General features: G+C 49.2%; 4 non-coding genes across 4 annotated transcripts; all 4 read left to right on the forward strand.

Moving 5' to 3' along the window:
• Positions 1–1,265: 1,265 nt before the first annotated feature.
• Positions 1,266–1,339, forward strand: Trnaa-agc (transfer RNA alanine (anticodon AGC)). Its single transcript has one exon. It is a non-coding gene; the product is annotated as a tRNA-Ala (tRNA).
• Positions 1,340–4,205: 2,866 nt separating this feature from the next.
• Trnaa-agc (transfer RNA alanine (anticodon AGC)) lies at positions 4,206–4,279 on the forward strand. The gene has a single exon. It is a non-coding gene; the product is annotated as a tRNA-Ala (tRNA).
• Positions 4,280–16,027: 11,748 nt separating this feature from the next.
• Trnaa-agc (transfer RNA alanine (anticodon AGC)) lies at positions 16,028–16,101 on the forward strand. The gene has a single exon. It is a non-coding gene; the product is annotated as a tRNA-Ala (tRNA).
• A 5,647-nt stretch (positions 16,102–21,748) lies between these two features.
• On the forward strand, positions 21,749–21,822 carry Trnaa-agc (transfer RNA alanine (anticodon AGC)). The gene has a single exon. It is a non-coding gene; the product is annotated as a tRNA-Ala (tRNA).
• Positions 21,823–23,479: the final 1,657 nt, after the last annotated feature.

A 23,479-nucleotide genomic window follows, 5' to 3' on the forward strand; every position in this document is an offset into this window, starting at 1 on the left:
GTTCCCATTCTTTGCGTGCAGTCGGCTGCTACTGGTGTTGCTGGTTGTGACTGCTGATAACAGATGCCGTATCAATCAATTCATGGAGTGAGTTGTATGTTTTGCGATAGTCTGTCTCTGACAAGGAAGCACAGGTGATATAGGTGCGAACACAGGAAGCTTGCAGCCCCTCGCTGCCTGCAGACACAGGGCAGCCACACTAGAAGAGCGGCCTAAGCCGTAGGCGAAATGTGCTCATTCGCTTTGGCGCGACGTCGAACTATAAATAAGGCTGTCACTAGCGTGAGCGTTGCGTGAGCGTCGTGTAGAGTCGGAAAAGTCATCTGCATGGGTGATTGCCAAGTTTGGGGAGCGTTTCGTAATACGATCAGTGCAATGGGGACGCGGAAACTTGTTGTGTCCCAGTGTTTTGCAGTTGGACGACAAGAGTTTTACACAGTAGCAAAGAGCGAGGCACTGAGTTGGCATGAACAATGGAGAGCACAATGGGGCTCGAGATGTGCTTGTTACCTCAGGTGCTGTGTGATTGTGGACAAGGAGTGAAATGGACCAATTTGTGACCGCCCTTTCAATTTAAGACGTTCAAAACAGACGGAATTTGCATTCGTAATACCAGAGCATCGAAAGTACTTGGAACTCTTGTGTATATGAACGTGTCCGCGCCTTTGTATTCTGGTACCTTCGCCGCTACAAACCAACCAACCATCGTGTCCGTGCACATCAGAGTCGCAAAGAATGGAGAATAGCCAGGCTTGGTCGTGTGTGTAGCTGTAGCTCAGTTGGCAGATCGTTCGCTTAGCGTGTGAACGGTCTCGGTTTCAAGCCCCGGCTCCTCCATGTTTTGTGGTCAGTGCATGGTAAGTGTTGGTCGCAGCGAACATAAACGCACGCAAGAAGTTGCAAAACCAGCGTCACAGACTGATATGATGTATACTGTCATAAGGAGAGCAAGATGTAAGTGTGGGGACCGGCTGTTATCGTGGTGTCATTGAGTGCAGATCTGTCTTAGGTATCACGGCTTAACGTCATTGAAGTCTAGAGGTGGACAACACGTTCGTCTTACTCAGAGCGGTGTCTGAACTCTATTTTCGACGTTATGCGTGCCACTTTCATTGTGTCCAACTACGATTCGATACAGAATGCAAGAAACCTGAAAGACACCCTCACTGATACATAGAGAGTAGTGTTTGTCTGCGGAATAATGGGAGTGCAAGGGTCTGTGACGTTGATATGACTGTATGTAGCACTACTAGTTATCGGGGGGGGGTGGGCGTAGCTCAGATGGTAGAGCGCTCGCTTAGCGTGCGAGAGGTACTGGGATCGATACCCAGCGCCTCCAGAATTTTTAACACACCTACATGCGCACCTTGCCATGCAAGTGGAATAATTCCCAACCGGCAGAGGTGTGTAGGCAGATACAAGCGAACGATTAGCATCCACAATTGCGCCGATTTCACGTAAATCCCACTGCACGTTCCCATTCTTTGCGTGCAGTCGGCTGCTACTGGTGTTGCTGGTTGTGACTGCTGATAACAGATGCCGTAGCAATCAATTCATGGAGTGAGTTGTATGTTTTGCGATAGTCTGTCTCTGACAAGGAAGCACAGGTGATATAGGTGCGAACACAGGAAGGTTGCAGCCCCTCGCTGCCTGCAGACACAGAGCAGCCACACTAGAAGAGCGGCATAAGCCGTAGGCGAAATGTGCTCATTCGCTTTGGCGCGACGTCGAACTATAAATAAGGCTGTCACTAGCGTGAGCGTTGCGTGAGCGTCGTGTAAAGTCGGAAAAGTCATCTGCATGGGTGATTGCCAAGTTTGGGGAGCGTTTCGTAATACAATCAGTGCAATGGGGACGCGGAAACTTGTTGTGTCCCAGTGTCTTGCAGTTGGACGACAAGAGTTTTACACAGTAGCAAAGAGCGAGGCACTGAGTTGGCATGAACAATGGAGAGCACAATGATGCTCGAGATGTGCTTGTTACCTCAGGTGCTGTGTGATTGTGGATAAGGAGTGAAATGGACCAATTTGTGACCGCCCTTTCAATTTAAGACGTTCAAAACAGACGGAATTTGCATTCGTAATACCAGAGCATCGAAACTACTTGGAACTCTTGTGTATATGAACGTGTCCGCGCCTTTGTATTCTGGTACCTTCGCCGCTACAAACCAACCAACCATCGTGTCAATGCACATCAGAGTCGCAAAGAATGGAGAATAGCCAGGCTTGGTCGTGTGTGTAGCTGTAGCTCAGTTGGCAGATCGTTCGCTTAGCGTGTGAACGGTCTCGGTTTCAAGCCCCGGCTCCTCCATGTTTTGTGGTCAGTGCATGGTAAGTGTTGGTCGCAGCGAACATAAACGCACGCAAGAAGTTGCAAAACCAGCGTCACAGACTGATATGATGTATACTGTCATAAGGAGAGCAAGATGTAAGTGTGGGGACCGGCTGTTATCGTGGTGTCATCGAGTGCAGATCTGTCTTAGGTATCACTGCTTAACGTCATTGAAGTCTAGAGGTGGACAACACGTTGGTCTTACTCAGAGCGGTGTCTGAACTCTATTTTCGACGTTATGCGTGCCACTTTCATTGTGTCCAACTACGATTCGATACAGAATGCACGAAACCTGAAAGACACCCTCACTGATACATAGAGAGTAGTGTTTCTCTGCGGAATAATGGGAGTGCAAGGGTCTGTGACGTTGATATGACTGTATGTAGCACTACTAGCTATCGGGGGGGTGGGCGTAGCTCAGATGGTAGAGCGCTCGCTTAGCGTGTGAGAGGTACTGGGATCGATACCCAGCGCCTCCAGAATTTTTAACACACCTACATGCGCACCTTGCCATGCAAGTGGAATAATTCCCAACCGGCAGAGGTGTGTAGGCAAATACAAGCGAACGATTAGCATCCACAATTGCGCCGATTTCACGTAAATCGCACTGCACGTTCCCATTCTTTGCGTGCAGTCGGCTGCTACTGGTGTTGCTGGTTGTGACTGCTGATAACAGATGCCGTAGCAATCAATTCATGGAGTGAGTTGTATGTTTTGCGATAGTCTGTCTCTGACAAGGAAGCACAGGTGATATAGGTGCGAACACAGGAAGCTTGCAGCCCCTCGCTGCCTGCAGACACAGGGCAGCCACACTAGAAGAGCGGCCTAAGCCGTAGGCGAAATGTGCTCATTCGCTTTGGCGCGACGTCGAACTATAAATAAGGCTGTCACTAGCGTGAGCGTCGTGTAAAGTCGGAAAACTCATCTGCATGGGTGATTGCCAAGTTTGGGGAGCGTTTCGTAATACGATCAGTGCAATGGGGACGCGGAAACTTGTTGTGTCCCAGTGTTTTGCAGTTGGACGACAAGAGTTTTACACAGTAGCAAAGAGCGAGGCACTGAGTTGGCATGAACAATGGAGAGCACAATGGGGCTCGAGATGTGCTTGTTACCTCAGGTGCTGTGCGATTGTGGACAAGGAGTGAAATGGACCAATTTGTGACCGCCCTTTCAATTTAAGACGTTCAAAACAGACGGAATTTGCATTCGTAATACCAGAGCATCGAAACTACTTGGAACTCTTGTGTATATGAACGTGTCCGCGCCTTTGTATTCTGGTACCTTCGCCGCTACAAACCAACCAACCATCGTGTCCGTGCACATCAGAGTCGCAAAGAATGGAGAATAGCCAGGCTTGGTCGTGTGTGTAGCTGTAGCTCAGTTGGCAGATCGGTCCCTTAGCGTGTGAACAGTCTCGGGTTCAAGCCCCGGGTCCTCCATGTTTTGTGGTCAGTGCATGGTAAGTGTTGGTCGCAGCGAACATAAACGCACGCAAGAAGTTGCAAAACCAGCGTCACAGACTGATATGATGTATACTGTCATAAGGAGAGCAAGATGTAAGTGTGGGGACCGGCTGTTATCGTGGTGTCATCGAGTGCAGATCTGTCTTAGGTATCACGGCTTAACGTCATTGAAGTCTAGAGGTGGACAACACGTTCGTCTTACTCAGAGCGGTGTCTGAACTCTATTTTCGACGTTATGCGTGCCACTTTCATTGTGTCCAACTACGATTCGATACAGAATGCACGAAACCTGAAAGACACCCTCACTGATACATAGAGAGTAGTGTTTGTCTGCGGAATAATGGGAGTGCAAGGGTCTGTGACGTTGATATGACTGTATGTAGCACTACTAGTTATCGGGGGGGGGGGGGGGGTGGGCGTAGCTCAGATGGTAGAGCGCTCGCTTAGCGTGCGAGAGGTACTGGGATCGATACCCAGCGCCTCCAGAATTATTAACACACCTACATGCGCACCTTGCTATGCAAGCGCTCGCTTAGCGTGCGAGAGGTACTGGGATCGATACCCAGCGCCTCCAGAATTTTTAACACACCTACATGCGCACCTTGCTATGCAAGTGGAATAATTCCCAACCGGCAGAGGTGTGTAGGCAGATACAAGCGAACGATTAGCATCCACAATTGCGCCGAATTCACGTAAATCCCACTACACGTTCCCATTCTTTGCGTGCAGTCGGCTGCTACTGGTGTTGCTGGTTGTGACTGCTGATAACAGATGCCGTAGCAATCAATTCATGGAGTGAGTTGTATGTTTTGCGATAATCTGTCTCTGACAAGGAAGCACAGGTGATATAGGTGCGAACACAGGAAGCTTGCAGCCCCTCGCTGCCTGCAGACACAGAGCAGCCACACTAGAAGAGCGGCATAAGCCGTAGGCGAAATGTGCTCATTCGCTTTGGCGCGACGTCGAACTATAAATAAGGCTGTCACTAGCGTGAGCGTCGTGTAAAGTCGGAAATGTCATCTGCATGGGTGATTGCCAAGTTTGGGGAGCGTTTCGTAGTACGATCAATGCAAAGGGGAAGCGGAAACTTGTTGTGTCCCAGTGTTTTGCAGTTGGACGACAAGAGTTTGACACAGTAGCAAAGAGCGAGGCACTGAGTTGGCATGAACAATGGAGAGCACAATGGGGCTTGAGATGTGCTTGTTACCTCAGGTGCTGTGTGATCGTGGACAAGGAGTGAAATGGACCAATTTGTGACCGCCCTTTCAATTTAAGACGTTCAAAACAGACGGAATTTGCATTCGTAATACCAGAGCATCGAAACTACTTGGAACTCTTGTGTATATGAACGTGTCCGCGACTTTGTATTCTGGTACCTTCGCCGCTACAAACCAACCAACCATCGTGTCCGTGCACATCAGAGTCGCAAAGAATGGAGAATAGCCAGGCTTGGTCGTGTGTGTAGCTGTAGCTCAGTTGGCAGATCGTTCGCTTAGCGTGTGAACGGTCTCGGTTTCAAGCCCCGGCTCCTCCATGTTTTGTGGTCAGTGCATGGTAAGTGTTGGTCGCAGCGAACATAAACGCACGCAAGAAGTTGCAAAACCAGCGTCACAGACTGATATGATGTATACTGTCATAAGGAGAGCAAGATGTAAGTGTGGGGACCGGCTGGTATCGTGGTGTCATCGAGTGCAGATCTGTCTTAGGTATCACGGCTTAACGTCATTGAAGTCTAGAGGTGGACAACACGTTGGTCTTACTCAGAGCGGTGTCTGAACTCTATTTTCGACGTTATGCGTGCCACTTTCATTGTGGCCAACTACGATTCGATACAGAATGCACGAAACCTGAAAGACACCCTCACTGATACATAGAGAGTAGTGTTTGTCTGCGGAATAATGGGAGTGCAAGGGTCTGTGACGTTGATATGACTGTATGTAGCACTACTAGTTATCGGGGGGGGGGGGGGGGGGGGTGGGCGTAGCTCAGATGGTAGAGCGCTCGCTTAGCGTGCGAGAGGTACTGGGATTGATACCCAGCGCCTCCAGAATTTTTAACACACCTACATGCGCACCTTGCTATGCAAGCGCTCGCTTAGCGTGCGAGAGGTGCTGGGATCGATACCCAGCGCCTCCAGAATTTTTAACACACCTACATGCGCACCTTGCAATGCAAGTAGAATAATTCCCAACCGGCAGAGGTGTGTAGGCAGATACAAGCGAACGATTAGCATCCACAATTGCGCCGATTTCACGTAAATCCCACTGCACGTTCCCATTCTTTGCGTGCAGTCGGCTGCTACTGGTGTTGCTGGTTGTGACTGCTGATAACAGATGCCGTAGCAATCAATTCATGGAGTGAGTTGTATGTTTTGCGATAGTCTGTCTCTGACAACGAAAGCACAGGTGATATAGGTGCGAACACAGGAAGCTTGCAGCCCCTCGCTGCCTGCAGACACAGGGCAGCCACACTAGAAGAGCGGCCTAAGCCGTAGGCGAAATGTGCTCATTCGCTTTGGCGCGACGTCGAACTATAAATAAGGCTGTCACTAGCGTGAGCGTCGTGTAAAGTCGGAAAAGTCATCTGCATGGGTGATTGCCAAGTTTGGGGAGCGTTTCGTAGTACGATCAGTGCAATGGGGACGCGGAAACTTGTTGTGTCCCAGTGTTTTGCAGTTGGACGACAAGAGTTTTACACAGTAGCAAAGAGCGAGGCACTGAGTTGGCATGAACAATGGAGAGCACAATGGGGCTCGAGATGTGCTTGTTACCTCAGGTGCTGTGTGATTGTGGACAAGGAGTGAAATGGACCAATTTGTGACCGCCCTTTGAATTTAAGACGTTCAAAACAGACGGAATTTGCATTCGTAATACCAGAGCATCGAAACTACTTGGAACTCTTGTGTATATGAACGTGTCCGCGCCTTTGTATTCTGGTACCTTCGCAGCTACAAACCAACCAACCATCGTGTCCGTGCACATCAGAGTCGCAAAGAATGGAGAATAGCCAGGCTTGGTCGTGTGTGTAGCTGTAGCTCAGTTGGCAGATCGTTCGCTTAGCGTGTGAACGGTCTCGGGTTCAAGTCCCGGCTTCTCCATGTTTTGTTGTCAGTGCATGGTAAGTGTTGGTCGCGGCGAACATAAACGCACGCAAGAAGTTGCAAAACCAGCGTCACAGACTGATATGATGTATACTGTCATAAGGAGAGCAAGATGTAAGTGTGGGGACCGGCTGTTATCGTGGTGTCATCGAGTGCAGATCTGTCTTAGGTATCACGGCTTAACGTCATTGAAGTCTAGAGGTGGACAACACGTTGGCCTTACTCAGAGCGGTGTCTGAACTCTATTTTCGACGTTATGCGTGCCACTTTCATTGTGTCCAACTACGATTCGATACAGAATGCACGAAACCTGAAAGACACCCTCACTGATACATAGAGAGTAGTGTTTGTCTGCGGAATAATGGGAGTGCAAGGGTCTGTGACGTTGATATGACTGTATGTAGCACTACTAGTTATCGGGGGGTGGGCGTAGCTCAGATGTTAGAGCGCTCGCTTAGCGTGCGAGAGGTACTGGGATTGATACCCAGCGCCTCCAGAATTTTTAACACACCTACATGCGCACCTTGCGATGCAAGTGGAATAATTCCCAACCGGCAGAGGTGTGTAGGCAGATACAAGCGAACGATTAGCATCCACAATTGCGCCGATTTCACTTAAATCCCACTGCACGTTCCCATTCTTTGCGTGCAGTCGGCTGCTACTAGTGTTGCTGGTTGTGACTGCTGATAACAGATGCCGTAGCAATCAATTCATGGAGTGAGTTGTATGTTTTGCGATAGTCGGTCTCTGACAAGGAAGCACAGGTGATATAGGTGCGAACACAGGAAGCTTGCAGCCCCTCGCTGCCTGCAGACACAGGGCAGCCACACTAGAAGAGCGGCCTAAGCCGTAGGCGAAATGTGGTCATTGGCTTTGGCGCGACGTCGAACTATAAATAAGGCTGTCACTAGCGTGAGCGTTGCGTGAGCGTCGTGTAAAGTCGGAAAAGTCATCTGCATGGGTGATTGCCAAGTTTGGGGAGCGTTTCGTAGTACGATCAGTGCAAAGGGGAAGCGGAAACTTGTTGTGTCCCAGTGTTTTGCAGTTGGACGACAAGAGTTTGACACAGTAGCAAAGAGCGAGGCACTGAGTTGGCATGAACAATGGAGAGCACAATGGGGCTTGAGATGTGCTTGTTACCTCAGGTGCTGTGTGATTGTGGACAAGGAGTGAAATGGACCAATTTGTGACCGCCCTTTCAATTTAAGACGTTCAAAACAGACGGAATTTGCATTCGTAATACCAGAGCATCGAAACTACTTGGAACTCTTGTGTATATGAACGTGTCCGCGCCTTTGTATTCTGGTACCTTCGCCGCTACAAACCAACCAACCATCGTGTCCGTGCACATCAGAGTCGCAAAGAATGGAGAATAGCCAGGCTTGGTCGTGTGTGTAGCTGTAGCTCAGTTGGCAGATCGTTCGCTTAGCGTGTGAACGGTCTCGGTTTCAAGCCCCGGCTCCTGCATGTTTTGTGGTCAGTGCATGGTAAGTGTTGGTCGCAGCGAACATAAACGCACGCAAGAAGTTGCAAAACCAGCGTCACAGACTGATATGATGTATACTGTCATAAGGAGAGCAAGATGTAAGTGTGGGGACCGGCTGGTATCGTGGTGTCATCGAGTGCAGATCTGTCTTAGGTATCACGGCTTAACGTCATTGAAGTCTAGAGGTGGACAACACGTTGGTCTTACTCAGAGCGGTGTCTGAACTCTATTTTCGACGTTATGCGTGCCACTTTCATTGTGGCCAACTACGATTCGATACAGAATGCAGGAAACCTGAAAGACACCCTCACTGATACACAGAGAGTAGTGTTTGTCTGCGGAATAATGGGAGTGCAAGGGTCTGTGACGTTGATATGACTGTATGTAGCACTACTAGTTATCGGGGGGGGGTGGGCGTAGCTCAGATGTTAGAGCGCTCGCTTAGCGTGCGAGAGGTACTGGGATCGATTCCCAGCGCCTCTAGAATTTTTAACACACCTACATGCGCACCTTGCCATGCAAGTAGAATAATTCCCAACCGGCAGAGGTGTGTAGGCAGATACAAGCGAACGATTAGCATCCACAATTGCGCCGATTTCACGTAAATCCCACTGCACGTTCCCATTCTTTGCGTGCAGTCGGCTGCTACTGGTGTTGCTGGTTGTGACTGCTGATAACAGATGCCGTAGCAATCAATTCATGGAGTGAGTTGTATGTTTTGCGATAGTCTGTCTCTGACAAGGAAGCACAGGTGATATAGGTGCGAACACAGGAAGCTTGCAGCCCCTCGCTGCCTGCAGACACAGGGCAGCCACACTAGAAGAGCGGCCTAAGCCGTAGGCGAAATGTGCTCATTCGCTTTGGCGCGACGTCGAACTATAAATAAGGCTGTCACTAGCGAGAGCGTCGTGTAAAGTCGGAAAAGTCATCTGCATGGGTGATTGCCAAGTTTGGGGATCGTTTCGTAGTACGATCAGTGCAAAGGGGAATCGGAAACTTGTTGTGTCCCAGTGTTTTGCAGTTGGACGACAGGAGTTTTACACAGTAGCAAAGAGCGAGGCACTGAGTTGGCATGAACAATGGAGGGCAAAATGGGGCTTGAGAAGTGCTTGTTACCTCAGGTGCTGTGTGATTGTGGACAAGGAGTGAAATGGACCAATTTGTGACCGCCCTTTCAATTTAAGACGTTCAAAACAGACGGAATTTGCATTCGTAATACCAGAGCATCGAAACTACTTGGAACTCTTGTGTATATGAACGTGTCCGCGCCTCTGTATTCTGGTACCTTCGCCGCTACAAACCAACCAACCATCGTGTCCGTGCACATCAGAGTTGCAAAGAAAGGAGAATAGCCAGGCTTGGTCGTGTGTGTAGCTGTAGCTCAGTTGGCAGATCGTTCGCTTAGCGTGTGAACGGTCTCGGTTTCAAGCCCCGGCTCCTCCATGTTTTGTGGTCAGTGCATGGTAATTGTTGGTCGCAGCGAACATAAACGCACGCAAGAAGTTGCAAAACCTGCGTCACAGACTGATATGATGTATACTGTCATAAGGAGAGCAAGATGTAAGTGTGGGGACCGGCTGTTATCGTGGTGTCATCGAGTGCAGATCTGTCTTAGGTATCACGGCTTAACGTCATTGAAGTCTAGAGGTGGACAACACGTTCGTCTTACTCAGAGTGGTGTCTGAACTCTATTTTCGACGTTATGCGTGCCACTTTCATTGTGGCCAACTACGATTCGATACAGAATGCACGAAACCTGAAAGACACCCTCACTGATACATAGAGAGTAGTGTTTGTCTGCGGAATAATGGGAGTGCAAGGGTCTGTGACGTTGATATGACTGTATGTAGCACTACTAGTTATCGGGGGGGTGGGCGTAGCTCAGATGGTAGGGCGCCTCCAGAATTTTTAACACACCTACATGCGCACCTTGCCATGCAAGTGGAATAATTCCCAACCGGCAGAGGTGTGTAGGCAGATACAAGCGAACGATTAGCATCCACAATTGCGCCGATTTCACGTAAATCCCACTGCACGTTCCCATTCTTTGCGTGCAGTCGGCTGCTACTGGTGTTGCTGGTTGTGACTGCTGATAACAGATGCCGTAGCAATCAATTCATGGAGTGAGTTGTATGTTTTGCGATAGTCTGTCTCTGACAAGGAAGCACAGGTGATATAGGTGCGAACACAGGAAGCTTGCAGCCCCTCGCTGCCTGCAGACACAGGGCAGCCACACTAGAAGAGCGGCCTAAGCCGTAGGCGAAATGTGCTCATTCGCTTTGGCGCGACGTCGAACTATAAATAAGGCTGTCACTAGCGTGAGCGTTGCGTGAGCGTCGTGTAAAGTCGGAAAAGTCATCTGCATGGGTGATTGCCAAGTTTGGGGAGCGTTTCGTAGTACGATCAGTGCAATGGGGACGCGGAAACTTGTTGTGTCCCAGTGTTTTGCAGTTGGACGACAAGAGTTTTACACAGTAGCAAAGAGCGAGGCACTGAGTTGGCATGAACAATGGAGAGCACAATGGGGCTCGAGATGTGCTTGTTACCTCAGGTGCTGTGTGATTGTGGACAAGGAGTGAAATGGACCAATTTGTGACCGCCCTTTCAATTTAAGACGTTCAAAACAGACGGAATTTGCATTCGTAATACCAGAGCATCGAAACTACTTGGAACTCTTGTGTATATGAACGTGTCCGCGCCTTTGTATTCTGGTACCTTCGCCGCTACAAACCAACCAACCATCGTGTCCGTGCACATCAGAGTCGCAAAGAATGGAAAATAGCCAGGCTTGGTCGTGTGTGTAGCTGTAGCTCAGTTGGCAGATCGTTCGCTTAGCGTGTGAACGGTCTCGGGTTCAAGCCCCGGCTCCTCCATGTTTTGTGGTCAGTGCATGGTAAGTGTTGGTCGCAGCGAACATAAACGCACGCAAGAAGTTGCAAAACCAGCGTCACAGACTGATATGATGTATACTGTCATAAGGAGAGCAAGATGTAAGTGTGGGGACCGGCTGTTATCGTGGTGTCATCGAGTGCAGATCTGTCTTAGGTATCACTGCTTAACGTCATTGAAGTCTAGAGGTGGACAACACGTTCGTCTTACTCAGAGCGGTGTCTGAACTCTATTTTCGACGTTATGCGTGCCACTTTCATTGTGTCCAACTACGATTCGATACAGAATGCACGAAACCTGAAAGACACCCTCACTGATACATAGAGAGTAGTGTTTGTCTGCGGAATAATGGGAGTGCAAGGGTCTGTGACGTTGATATGACTGTATGTAGCACTACTAGTTATCGGGGGGTGGGCGTAGCTCAGATGTTAGAGCGCTCGCTTAGCGTGCGAGAGGTACTGGGATTGATACCCAGCGCCTCCAGAATTTTTAACACACCTACATGCGCACCTTGCGATGCAAGTGGAATAATTCCCAACCGGCAGAGGTGTGTAGGCAGATACAAGCGAACGATTAGCATCCACAATTGCGCCGATTTCACGTAAATCCCACTGCACGTTCCCATTCTTTGCGTGCAGTCGGCTGCTACTGGTGTTGCTGGTTGTGACTGCTGATAACAGATGCCGTAGCAATCAATTCATGGAGTGAGTTGTATGTTTTGCGATAGTCGGTCTCTGACAAGGAAGCACAGGTGATATAGGTGCGAACACAGAAAGCTTGCAGCCCCTCGCTGCCTGCAGACACAGGGCAGCCACACTAGAAGAGCGGCCTAAGCCGTAGGCGAAATGTGCTCATTCGCTTTGGCGCGACGTCGAACTATAAATAAGGCTGTCACTAGCGTGAGCGTCGTGTAAAGTCGGAAAAGTCATCTGCATGGGTGATTGCCAAGTTTGGGGATCGTTTCGTAGTACGATCAGTGCAAAGGGGAAGCGGAAACTTGTTGTGTCCCAGTGTTTTGCAGTTGGACGACAAGAGTTTGACACAGTAGCAAAGAGCGAGGCACTGAGTTGGCATGAACAATGGAGAGCACAATGGGGCTTGAGATGTGCTTGTTACCTCAGGTGCTGTGTGATTGTGGACAAGGAGTGAAATGGACCAATTTGTGACCGCCCTTTCAATTTAAGACGTTCAAAACAGACGGAATTTGCATTCGTAATACCAGAGCATCGAAACTACTTGGAACTCTTGTGTATATGAACGTGTCCGCGCCTTTGTATTCTGGTACCTTCGCCGCTACAAACCAACCAACCATCGTGTCCGTGCACATCAGAGTCGCAAAGAATGGAGAATAGCCAGGCTTGGTCGTGTGTGTAGCTGTAGCTCAGTTGGCAGATCGTTCGCTTAGCGTGTGAACGGTCTCGGTTTCAAGCCCCGGCTCCTCCATGTTTTGTGGTCAGTGCATGGTAAGTGTTGGTCGCAGCGAACATAAACGCACGCAAGAAGTTGCAAAACCAGCGTCACAGACTGATATGATGTATACTGTCATAAGGAGAGCAAGATGTAAGTGTGGGGACCGGCTGGTATCGTGGTGTCATCGAGTGCAGATCTGTCTTAGGTATCACGGCTTAACGTCATTGAAGTCTAGAGGTGGACAACACGTTGGTCTTACTCAGAGCGGTGTCTGAACTCTATTTTCGACGTTATGCGTGCCACTTTCATTGTGGCCAACTACGATTCGATACAGAATGCACGAAACCTGAAAGACACCCTCACTGATATACAGAGAGTAGTGTTTGTCTGCGGAATAATGGGAGTGCAAGGGTCTGTGACGTTGATATGACTGTATGTAGCACTACTAGTTATCGGGGGGGTGGGCGTAGCTCAGATGTTAGAGCGCTCGCTTAGCGTGCGAGAGGTACTGGGATCGATTCCCAGCGCCTCTAGAATTTTTAACACACCTACATGCGCACCTTGCCATGCAAGTGGAATAATTCCCAACCGGCAGAGGTGTGTAGGCAGATACAAGCGAACGATTAGCATCCACAATTGCGCCGATTTCACGTAAATCCCACTGCACGTTCCCATTCTTTGCGTGCAGTCGGCTGCTACTGGTGTTGCTGGTTGTGACTGCTGATAACAGATGCCGTAGCAATCAATTCATGGAGTGAGTTGTATGTTTTGCGATAGTCTGTCTCTGACAAGGAAGCACAGGTGATATAGGTGCGAACACAGGAAGCTTGCAGCCCCTCGCTGCCTGCAGACACAGGGCAGCCACACTAGAAGAGCGGCCTAAGCCGTAGGCGAAATGTGCTCATTCGCTTTGGCGCGACGTCGAACTATAAATAAGGCTGTCACTAGCGAGAGCGTCGTGTAAAGTCGGAAAAGTCATCTGCATGGGTGATTGCCAAGTTTGGGGATCGTTTCGTAGTACGATCAGTGCAAAGGGGAAGCGGAAACTTGTTGTGTCCCAGTGTTTTGCAGTTGGACGACAGGAGTTTTACACAGTAGCAAAGAGCGAGGCACTGAGGTGGCATGAACAATGGAGGGCAAAATGGGGCTTGAGAAGTGCTTGTTACCTCAGGTGCTGTGTGATTGTGGACAAGGAGTGAAATGGACCAATTTGTGACCGCCCTTTCAATTTAAGACGTTCAAAACAGACGGAATTTGCATTCGTAATACCAGAGCATCGAAACTACTTGGAACTCTTGTGTATATGAACGTGTCCGCGCCTCTGTATTCTGGTACCTTCGCCGCTACAAACCAACCAACCATCGTGTCCGTGCACATCAGAGTCGCAAAGAATGGAAAATAGCCAGGCTTGGTCGTGTGTGTAGCTGTAGCTCAGTTGGCAGATCGTTCGCTTAGCGTGTGAACGGTCTCGGTTTCAAGCCCCGGCTCCTCCATGTTTTGTGGTCAGTGCATGGTAAGTGTTGGTCGCAGCGAACATAAACGCACGCAAGAAGTTGCAAAACCAGCGTCACAGACTGATATGATGTATACTGTCATAAGGAGAGCAAGATGTAAGTGTGGGGACCGGCTGTTATCGTGGTGTCATCGAGTGCACATCTGTCTTAGGTATCACGGCTTAACGTCATTGAAGTCTAGAGGTGGACAACACGTTCGTCTTACTCAGAGTGGTGTCTGAACTCTATTTTCGACGTTATGCGTGCCACTTTCATTGTGGCCAACTACGATTCGATACAGAATGCACGAAACCTGAAAGACACCCTCACTGATACATAGAGAGTAGTGTTTGTCTGCGGAATAATGGGAGTGCAAGGGTCTGTGACGTTGATATGACTGTATGTAGCACTACTATTTATCGGGGGGGTGGGCGTAGCTCAGATGGTAGGGCGCCTCCAGAATTTTTAACACACCTACATGCGCACCTTGCCATGCAAGTGGAATAATTCCCAACCGGCAGAGGTGTGTAGGCAGATACAAGCGAACGATTAGCATCCACAATTGCGCCGATTTCACGTAAATCCCACTGCACGTTCCCATTCTTTGCGTGCAGTCGGCTGCTACTGGTGTTGCTGGTTGTGACTGCTGATAACAGATGCCGTAGCAATCAATTCATGGAGTGAGTTGTATGTTTTGCGATAGTCTGTCTCTGACAAGGAAGCACAGGTGATATAGGTGCGAACACAGGAAGCTTGCAGCCCCTCGCTGCCTGCAGACACAGGGCAGCCACACTAGAAGAGCGGCCTAAGCCGTAGGCGAAATGTGCTCATTCGCTTTGGCGCGACGTCGAACTATAAATAAGGCTGTCACTAGCGTGAGCGTTGCGTGAGCGTCGTGTAAAGTCGGAAAAGTCATCTGCATGGGTGATTGCCAAGTTTGGGGATCGTTTCGTAGTACGATCAGTGCAATGGGGACGCGTAAACTTGTTGTGTCCCAGTGTTTTGCAGTTGGACGACAAGAGTTTTACACAGTAGCAAAGAGCGAGGCACTGAGTTGGCATGAACAATGGAGAGCACAATGGGGCTCGAGATGTGCTTGTTACCTCAGGTGCTGTGTGATTGTGGACAAGGAGTGAAATGGACCAATTTGTGACCGCCCTTTCAATTTAAGACGTTCAAAACAGACGGAATTTGCATTCGTAATACCAGAGCATCGAAACTACTTGGAACTCTTGTGTATATGAACGTGTCCGCGCCTTTGTATTCTGGTACCTTCGCCGCTACAAACCAACCAACCATCGTGTCCGTGCACATCAGAGTCGCAAAGAATGGAAAATAGCCAGGCTTGGTCGTGTGTGTAGCTGTAGCTCAGTTGGCAGATTGTTCGCTTAGCGTGTGAACGGTCTCGGTTTCAAGCCCCGGCTCCTCCATGTTTTGTGGTCAGTGCATGGTAAGTGTTGGTCGCAGCGAACATAAACGCACGCAAGAAGTTGCAAAACCAGCGTCACAGACTGATATGATGTATACTGTCATAAGGAGAGCAAGATGTAAGTGTGGAGACCGGCTGTTATCGTGGTGTCATCGAGTGCAGATCTGTCTTAGGTATCACGGCTTAACGTCATTGAAGTCTAGAGGTGGACAACACGTTCGTCTTACTCAGAGCGGTGTCTGAACTCTATTTTCGACGTTATGCGTGCCACTTTCATTGTGTCCAACTACGATTCGATACAGAATGCACGAAACCTGAAAGACACCCTCACTGATACATAGAGAGTAGTGTTTGTCTGCGGAATAATGGGAGTGCAAGGGTCTGTGACGTTGATATGACTGTATGTAGCACTACTTGATATCGGGGGGTGGGCGTAGCTCAGATGGTAGAGCGCTCGCTTAGCGTGCGAGCGGTACTGGGATCGATACCCAGCGCCTCCAGAATTTTTAACACACCTACATGCGCACCTTGCCATGCAAGAGGTGTGTAGGCAGATACAAGCGAACGATTAGCATCCACAATTGCGCCGATATCACGTAAATCCCACTGCACGTTCCCATTCTTTGCGTGCAGTCGGCTGCTACTGGTGTTGCTGGTTGTGACTGCTGATAACAGACGCCGTAGCAACCAATTCATGGAGTGAGTTGTATGTTTTGCGATAGTCGGTCTCTGACAAGGAAGCACAGGTGATATAGGTGCGAACACAGAAAGCTTGCAGCCCCTCGCTGCCTGCAGACACAGGGCAGCCACACTAGAAGAGCGGCCTAAGCCGTAGGCGAAATGTGCTCATTCGCTTTGGCGCGACGTCGAACTATAAATAAGGCTGTCACTAGCGTGAGTGTCGTGTAAAGTCGGAAAAGTCATCTGCATGGGTGATTGCCAAGTTTGGGGATCGTTTCGTAGTACGATCAGTGCAAAGGGGAAGCGGAAACTTGTTGTGTCCCAGTGTTTTGCAGTTGGACGACAAGAGTTTGACACAGTAGCAAAGAGCGAGGCACTGAGTTGGCATGAACAATGGAGAGCACAATGGGGCTTGAGATGTGCTTGTTACCTCAGGTGCTGTGTGATTGTGGACAAGGAGTGAAATGGACCAATTTGTGACCGCCCTTTCAATTTAAGACGTTCAAAACAGACGGAATTTGCATTCGTAATACCAGAGCATCGAAACTACTTGGAACTCTTGTGTATATGAACGTGTCCGCGCCTTTGTATTCTGGTACCTTCGCCGCTACAAACCAACCAACCATCGTGTCCGTGCACATCAGAGTCGCAAAGAATGGAGAATAGCCAGGCTTGGTCGTGTGTGTAGCTGTAGCTCAGTTGGCAGATCGTTCGCTTAGCGTGTGAACGGTCTCGGTTTCAAGCCCCGGCTCCTCCATGTTTTGTGGTCAGTGCATGGTAAGTGTTGGTCGCAGCGAACATAAACGCACGCAAGAAGTTGCAAAACCAGCGTCACAGACTGATATGATGTATACTGTCATAAGGAGAGCAAGATGTAAGTCTGGGGACCGGCTGTTATCGTGGTGTCATCGAGTGCAGATCTGTCTTAGGTATCACGGCTTAACGTCATTGAAGTCTAGAGGTGGACAACACGTTCGTCTTACTCAGAGCCGTGTCTGAACTCTATTTTCGACGTTATGCGTGCCACTTTCATTGTGGCCAACTACGATTCGATACAGAATGCACGAAACCTGAAAGACACCCTCACTGATACATAGAGAGTAGTATTTGTCTGCGGAATAATGGGAGTGCAAGGGTCTGTGACGTTGATATGACTGTATGTAGCACTACTAGTTATCGGGGGGGTGGGCGTAGCTCAGATGGTAGAGCGCCTCCAGAATTTTTAACACACCTACATGCGCACCTTGCCATGCAAGTGGAATAATTCCCAACCGGCAGAGGTGTGTAGGCAGATACAAGCGAACGATTAGCATCCACAATTGCGCCGATTTCACGTAAATCCCACTGCACGTTCCCATTCTTTGCGTGCAGTCGGCTGCTACTGGTGTTGCTGGTTGTGACTGCTGATAACAGATGCCGTAGCAATCAATTCATGGAGTGAGTTGTATGTTTTGCGATAGTGTGTCTCTGACAAGGAAGCACAGGTGATATAGGTGCGAACACAGAAAGCTTGCAGCCCCTCGCTGCCTGCAGACACAGGGCAGCCACACTAGAAGAGCGGCCTAAGCCGTAGGCGAAATGTGCTCATTCGCTTTGGCGCGACGTCGAACTATAAATAAGGCTGTCACTAGCGTGAGCGTCGTGTAAAGTCGGAAAAGTAATCTGCATGGGTGATTGCCAAGTTTGGGGAGCGTTTCGTAGTTCGATCAGTGCAATGGGGACCCGGAAACTTGTTGTGTCCCAGTGTTTTGCAGTTGGACGACAAGAGTTTTACACAGTAGCAAAGAGCGAGGCACTGAGTTGGCATGAACAATGGAGAGCACAATGGGGCTCGAGATGTGCTTGTTACCTCAGGTGCTGTGTGATTGTGGACAAGGAGTTAAATGGACCAATTTGTGACCGCCCTTTCAATTTAAGACGTTCAAAACAGACGGAATTTGCATTCGTAATACCAGAGCATCGAAACTACTTGGAACTCTTGTGTATATGAACGTGTCCGCGCCTTTGTATTCTGGTACCTTCGCCGCTACAAACCAACCAACCATCGTGTCCGTGCACATCAGAGTCGCAAAGAATGGAGAATAGCCAGGCTTGGTCGTGTGTGTAGCTGTAGCTCAGTTGGCAGATCGTTCGCTTAGCGTGTGAACGGTCTCGGGTTCAAGTCCCGCCTTCACCATGTTTTGTGGTCAGTGCATGGTAAGTGTTGGTCGCGGCGAACATAAACGCACGCAAGAAGTTGCAAAACCAGCGTCACAGACTGATATGATGTATACTGTCATAAGGAGAGCAAGATGTAAGTGTGGGGACCGGCTGTTATCGTGGTGTCATCGAGTGCAGATCTGTCTTAGGTATCACGGCTTAACGTCATTGAAGTCTAGAGGTGGACAACACGTTCGTCTTACTCAGAGCGGTGTCTGAAATCTATTTTCGACGTTATGCGTGCCACTTTCATTGTGGCCAACTACGATTCGATACAGAATGCACGAAACCTGAAAGACACCATCACTGATACATAGAGAGTAGTGTTTGTCTGCGGAATAATGAGAGTGCAAGGGTCTGTGACGTTGATATGACTGTATGTAGCACTACTAGTTATCGGGGGGTGGGCGTAGCTCAGATGGTAGAGCGCTCGCTTAGCGTGCGAGAGGTACTGGGAACGATACCCAGCGCCTCCAGAATTTTTAACACACCTACATGCGCACCTTGCCATGCAAGAGGTGTGTAGGCAGATACAAGCGAACGATTAGCATCCACAATTGCGCCGATTTCACGTAAATCCCACTGCACGTTCCCATTCTTTGCGTGCAGTCGGCTGCTACTGGTGTTGCTGGTTGTGACTGCTGATAACAGATGCCGTAGCAATCAATTCATGGAGTGAGTTGTATGTTTTGCGATAGTCTGTCTCTGACAAGGAAGCACAGGTGATATAGGTGCGAACACAGAAAGCTTGCAGCCCCTCGCTGCCTGCAGACACAGGGCAGCCACACTAGAAGAGCGGCCTAAGCCGTAGGCGAAATGTGCTCATTCGCTTTGGCGCGACGTCGAACTATAAATAAGGCTGTCACTAGCGTGAGCGTCGTGTAAAGTCGGAAAAGTCATCTGCATGGGTGATTGCCAAGTTTGGGGATCGTTTCGTAGTACGATCAGTGCAAAGGGGAAGCGGAAACTTGTTGTGTCCCAGTGTTTTGCAGTTGGACGACAAGAGTTTGACACAGTAGCAAAGAGCGAGGCACTGAGTTGGCATGAACAATGGAGAGCACAATGGGGCTTGAGATGTGCTTGTTACCTCAGGTGCTGTGTGATTGTGGACAAGGAGTGAAATGGACCAATTTGTGACCGCCCTTTCAATTTAAGACGTTCAAAACAGACCGAATTTGCATTCGTAATACCAGAGCATCGAAACTACTTGGAACTCTTGTGTATATGAACGTGTCCGCGCCTTTGTATTCTGGTACCTTCGCCGCTACAAACCAACCAACCATCGAGTCCGTGCACATCAGAGTCGCAAAGAATGGAGAATAGCCAAGCTTGGTCGTGTGTGTAGCTGTAGCTCAGTTGGCAGATCGTTCGCTTAGCTTGTGAACGGTCTCGGTTTCAAGCCCCGGCTCCTCCATGTTTTGTGGTCAGTGCATGGTAAGTGTTGGTCGCAGCGAACATAAACGCACGCAAGAAGTTGCAAAACCAGCGTCACAGACTGATATGATGTATACTGTCATAAGGAGAGCAAGATGTAAGTGTGGGGACCGGCTGTTATCGTGGTGTCATCGAGTGCAGATCTGTCTTAGGTATCACGGCTTAACGTCATTGAAGTCTAGAGCTGGACAACACGTTCGTCTTACTCAGAGCGGTGTCTGAACTCTATTTTCGACGTTATGCGTGCCACTTTCATTGTGTCCAACTACGATTCGATACAGAATGCACGAAACCTGAAAGACACCCTCACTGATACATAGAGAGTAGTGTTTGTCTGCGGAATAATAGGAGTGCAAGGGTCTGTGACGTTGATATGACTGTATGTAGCACTACTAGTTATCGGGGGGGGGGGGGGGGGTGGGCGTAGCTCAGATGGTAGAGCGCCTCCAGAATTTTTAACACACCTACATGCGCACCTTGCCATGCAAGTGGAATAATTCCCAACCGGCAGAGGTGTGTAGGCAGATACAAGCGAACGATTAGCATCCACAATTGCGCCGATTTCACGTAAATCTCACTGCACGTTCCCATTCTTTGCGTGCAGTCGGCTGCTACTGGTGTTGCTGCTTGTGACTGCTGATAACAGATGCCGTAGCAATGATTTCATGGAGTGAGTTGTATGTTTTGCGATAGTGTGTCTCTGACAAGGAAGCACAGGTGATATAGGTGCGAACACAGGAAGCTTGCAGCCCCTCGCTGCCTGCAGACACAGGGCAGCCACACTAGAAGAGCGGCCTAAGCCGTAGGCGAAATGTGCTCATTCGCTTTGGCGCGACGTCGAACTATAAATAAGGCTGTCACTAGCGTGAGCGTCGTGTAAAGTCGGAAAAGTAATCTGCATGGGTGATTGCCAAGTTTGGGGATCGTTTCGTAGTACGATCAGTGCAATGGGGACGCGGAAACTTGTTGTGTCCCAGTGTTTTGCAGTTGGACGACAAGAGTTTTACACAAAGCAAAGAGCGAGGCACTGAGTTGGCATGAACAATGGAGAGCACAATGGGGCTCGAGATGTGCTTGTTACCTCAGGTGCTGTGTGATTGTGGACAAGGAGTGAAATGGACCAATTTGTGACCGCCCTTTCAATTTAAGACGTTCAAAACAGACGGAATTTGCATTCGTAATACCAGAGCATCGAAACTACTTGGAACTCTTGTGTATATGAACGTGTCCGCGCCTTTGTATTCTGGTACCTTCGCCGCTACAAACCAACCAACCATCGTGTCCGTGCACATCAGAGTCGCAAAGAATGGAAAATAGCCAGGCTTGGTCGTGTGTGTAGCTGTAGCTCAGTTGGCAGATCGTTCGCTTAGCGTGTGAACGGTCTCGGTTTCAAGCCCCGGCTCCTCCATGTTTTGTGGTCAGTGCATGGTAAGTGTTGGTCGCAGCGAACATAAACGCACGCAAGAAGTTGCAAAACCAGCGTCACAGACTGATATGATGTATACTGTCATAAGGAGAGCAAGATGTAAGTGTGGAGACCGGCTGTTATCGTGGTGTCATCGAGTGCAGATCTGTCTTAGGTATCACGGCTTAACGTCATTGAAGTCTAGAGGTGGACAACACGTTCGTCTTACTCAGAGCGGTGTCTGAACTCTATTTTCGACGTTATGCGTGCCACTTTCATTGTGTCCAACTACGATTCGATACAGAATGCACGAAACCTGAAAGACACCCTCACTGATACATAGAGAGTAGTGTTTGTCTGCGGAATAATGGGAGTGCAAGGGTCTGTGACGTTGATATGACTGTATGTAGCACTACTTGATATCGGGGGGTGGGCGTAGCTCAGATGGTAGAGCGCTCGCTTAGCGTGCGAGCGGTACTGGGATCGATACCCAGCGCCTCCAGAATTTTTAACACACCTACATGCGCACCTTGCCATGCAAGAGGTGTGTAGGCAGATACAAGCGAACGATTAGCATCCACAATTGCGCCGATATCACGTAAATCCCACTGCACGTTCCCATTCTTTGCGTGCAGTCGGCTGCTACTGGTGTTGCTGGTTGTGACTGCTGATAACAGACGCCGTAGCAACCAATTCATGGAGTGAGTTGTATGTTTTGCGATAGTCGGTCTCTGACAAGGAAGCACAGGTGATATAGGTGCGAACACAGAAAGCTTGCAGCCCCTCGCTGCCTGCAGACACAGGGCAGCCACACTAGAAGAGCGGCCTAAGCCGTAGGCGAAATGTGCTCATTCGCTTTGGCGCGACGTCGAACTATAAATAAGGCTGTCACTAGCGTGAGTGTCGTGTAAAGTCGGAAAAGTCATCTGCATGGGTGATTGCCAAGTTTGGGGATCGTTTCGTAGTACGATCAGTGCAAAGGGGAAGCGGAAACTTGTTGTGTCCCAGTGTTTTGCAGTTGGACGACAAGAGTTTGACACAGTAGCAAAGAGCGAGGCACTGAGTTGGCATGAACAATGGAGAGCACAATGGGGCTTGAGATGTGCTTGTTACCTCAGGTGCTGTGTGATTGTGGACAAGGAGTGAAATGGACCAATTTGTGACCGCCCTTTCAATTTAAGACGTTCAAAACAGACGGAATTTGCATTCGTAATACCAGAGCATCGAAACTACTTGGAACTCTTGTGTATATGAACGTGTCCGCGCCTTTGTATTCTGGTACCTTCGCCGCTACAAACCAACCAACCATCGTGTCCGTGCACATCAGAGTCGCAAAGAATGGAGAATAGCCAGGCTTGGTCGTGTGTGTAGCTGTAGCTCAGTTGGCAGATCGTTCGCTTAGCGTGTGAACGGTCTCGGTTTCAAGCCCCGGCTCCTCCATGTTTTGTGGTCAGTGCATGGTAAGTGTTGGTCGCAGCGAACATAAACGCACGCAAGAAGTTGCAAAACCAGCGTCACAGACTGATATGATGTATACTGTCATAAGGAGAGCAAGATGTAAGTCTGGGGAACGGCTGTTATCGTGGTGTCATCGAGTGCAGATCTGTCTTAGGTATCACGGCTTAACGTCATTGAAGTCTAGAGGTGGACAACACGTTCGTCTTACTCAGAGCCGTGTCTGAACTCTATTTTCGACGTTATGCGTGCCACTTTCATTGTGGCCAACTACGATTCGATACAGAATGCACGAAACCTGAAAGACACCCTCACTGATACATAGAGAGTAGTATTTGTCTGCGGAATAATGGGAGTGCAAGGGTCTGTGACGTTGATATGACTGTATGTAGCACTACTAGTTATCGGGGGGGTGGGCGTAGCTCAGATGGTAGAGCGCCTCCAGAATTTTTAACACACCTACATGCGCACCTTGCCATGCAAGTGGAATAATTCCCAACCGGCAGAGGTGTGTAGGCAGATACAAGCGAACGATTAGCATCCACAATTGCGCCGATTTCACGTAAATCCCACTGCACGTTCCCATTCTTTGCGTGCAGTCGGCTGCTACTGGTGTTGCTGGTTGTGACTGCTGATAACAGATGCCGTAGCAATCAATTCATGGAGTGAGTTGTATGTTTTGCGATAGTGTGTCTCTGACAAGG

This window comes from Schistocerca gregaria, chromosome 3, assembly GCF_023897955.1.
Source record: "Schistocerca gregaria isolate iqSchGreg1 chromosome 3, iqSchGreg1.2, whole genome shotgun sequence".
NCBI lineage: Eukaryota > Metazoa > Arthropoda > Insecta > Orthoptera > Acrididae > Schistocerca > Schistocerca gregaria.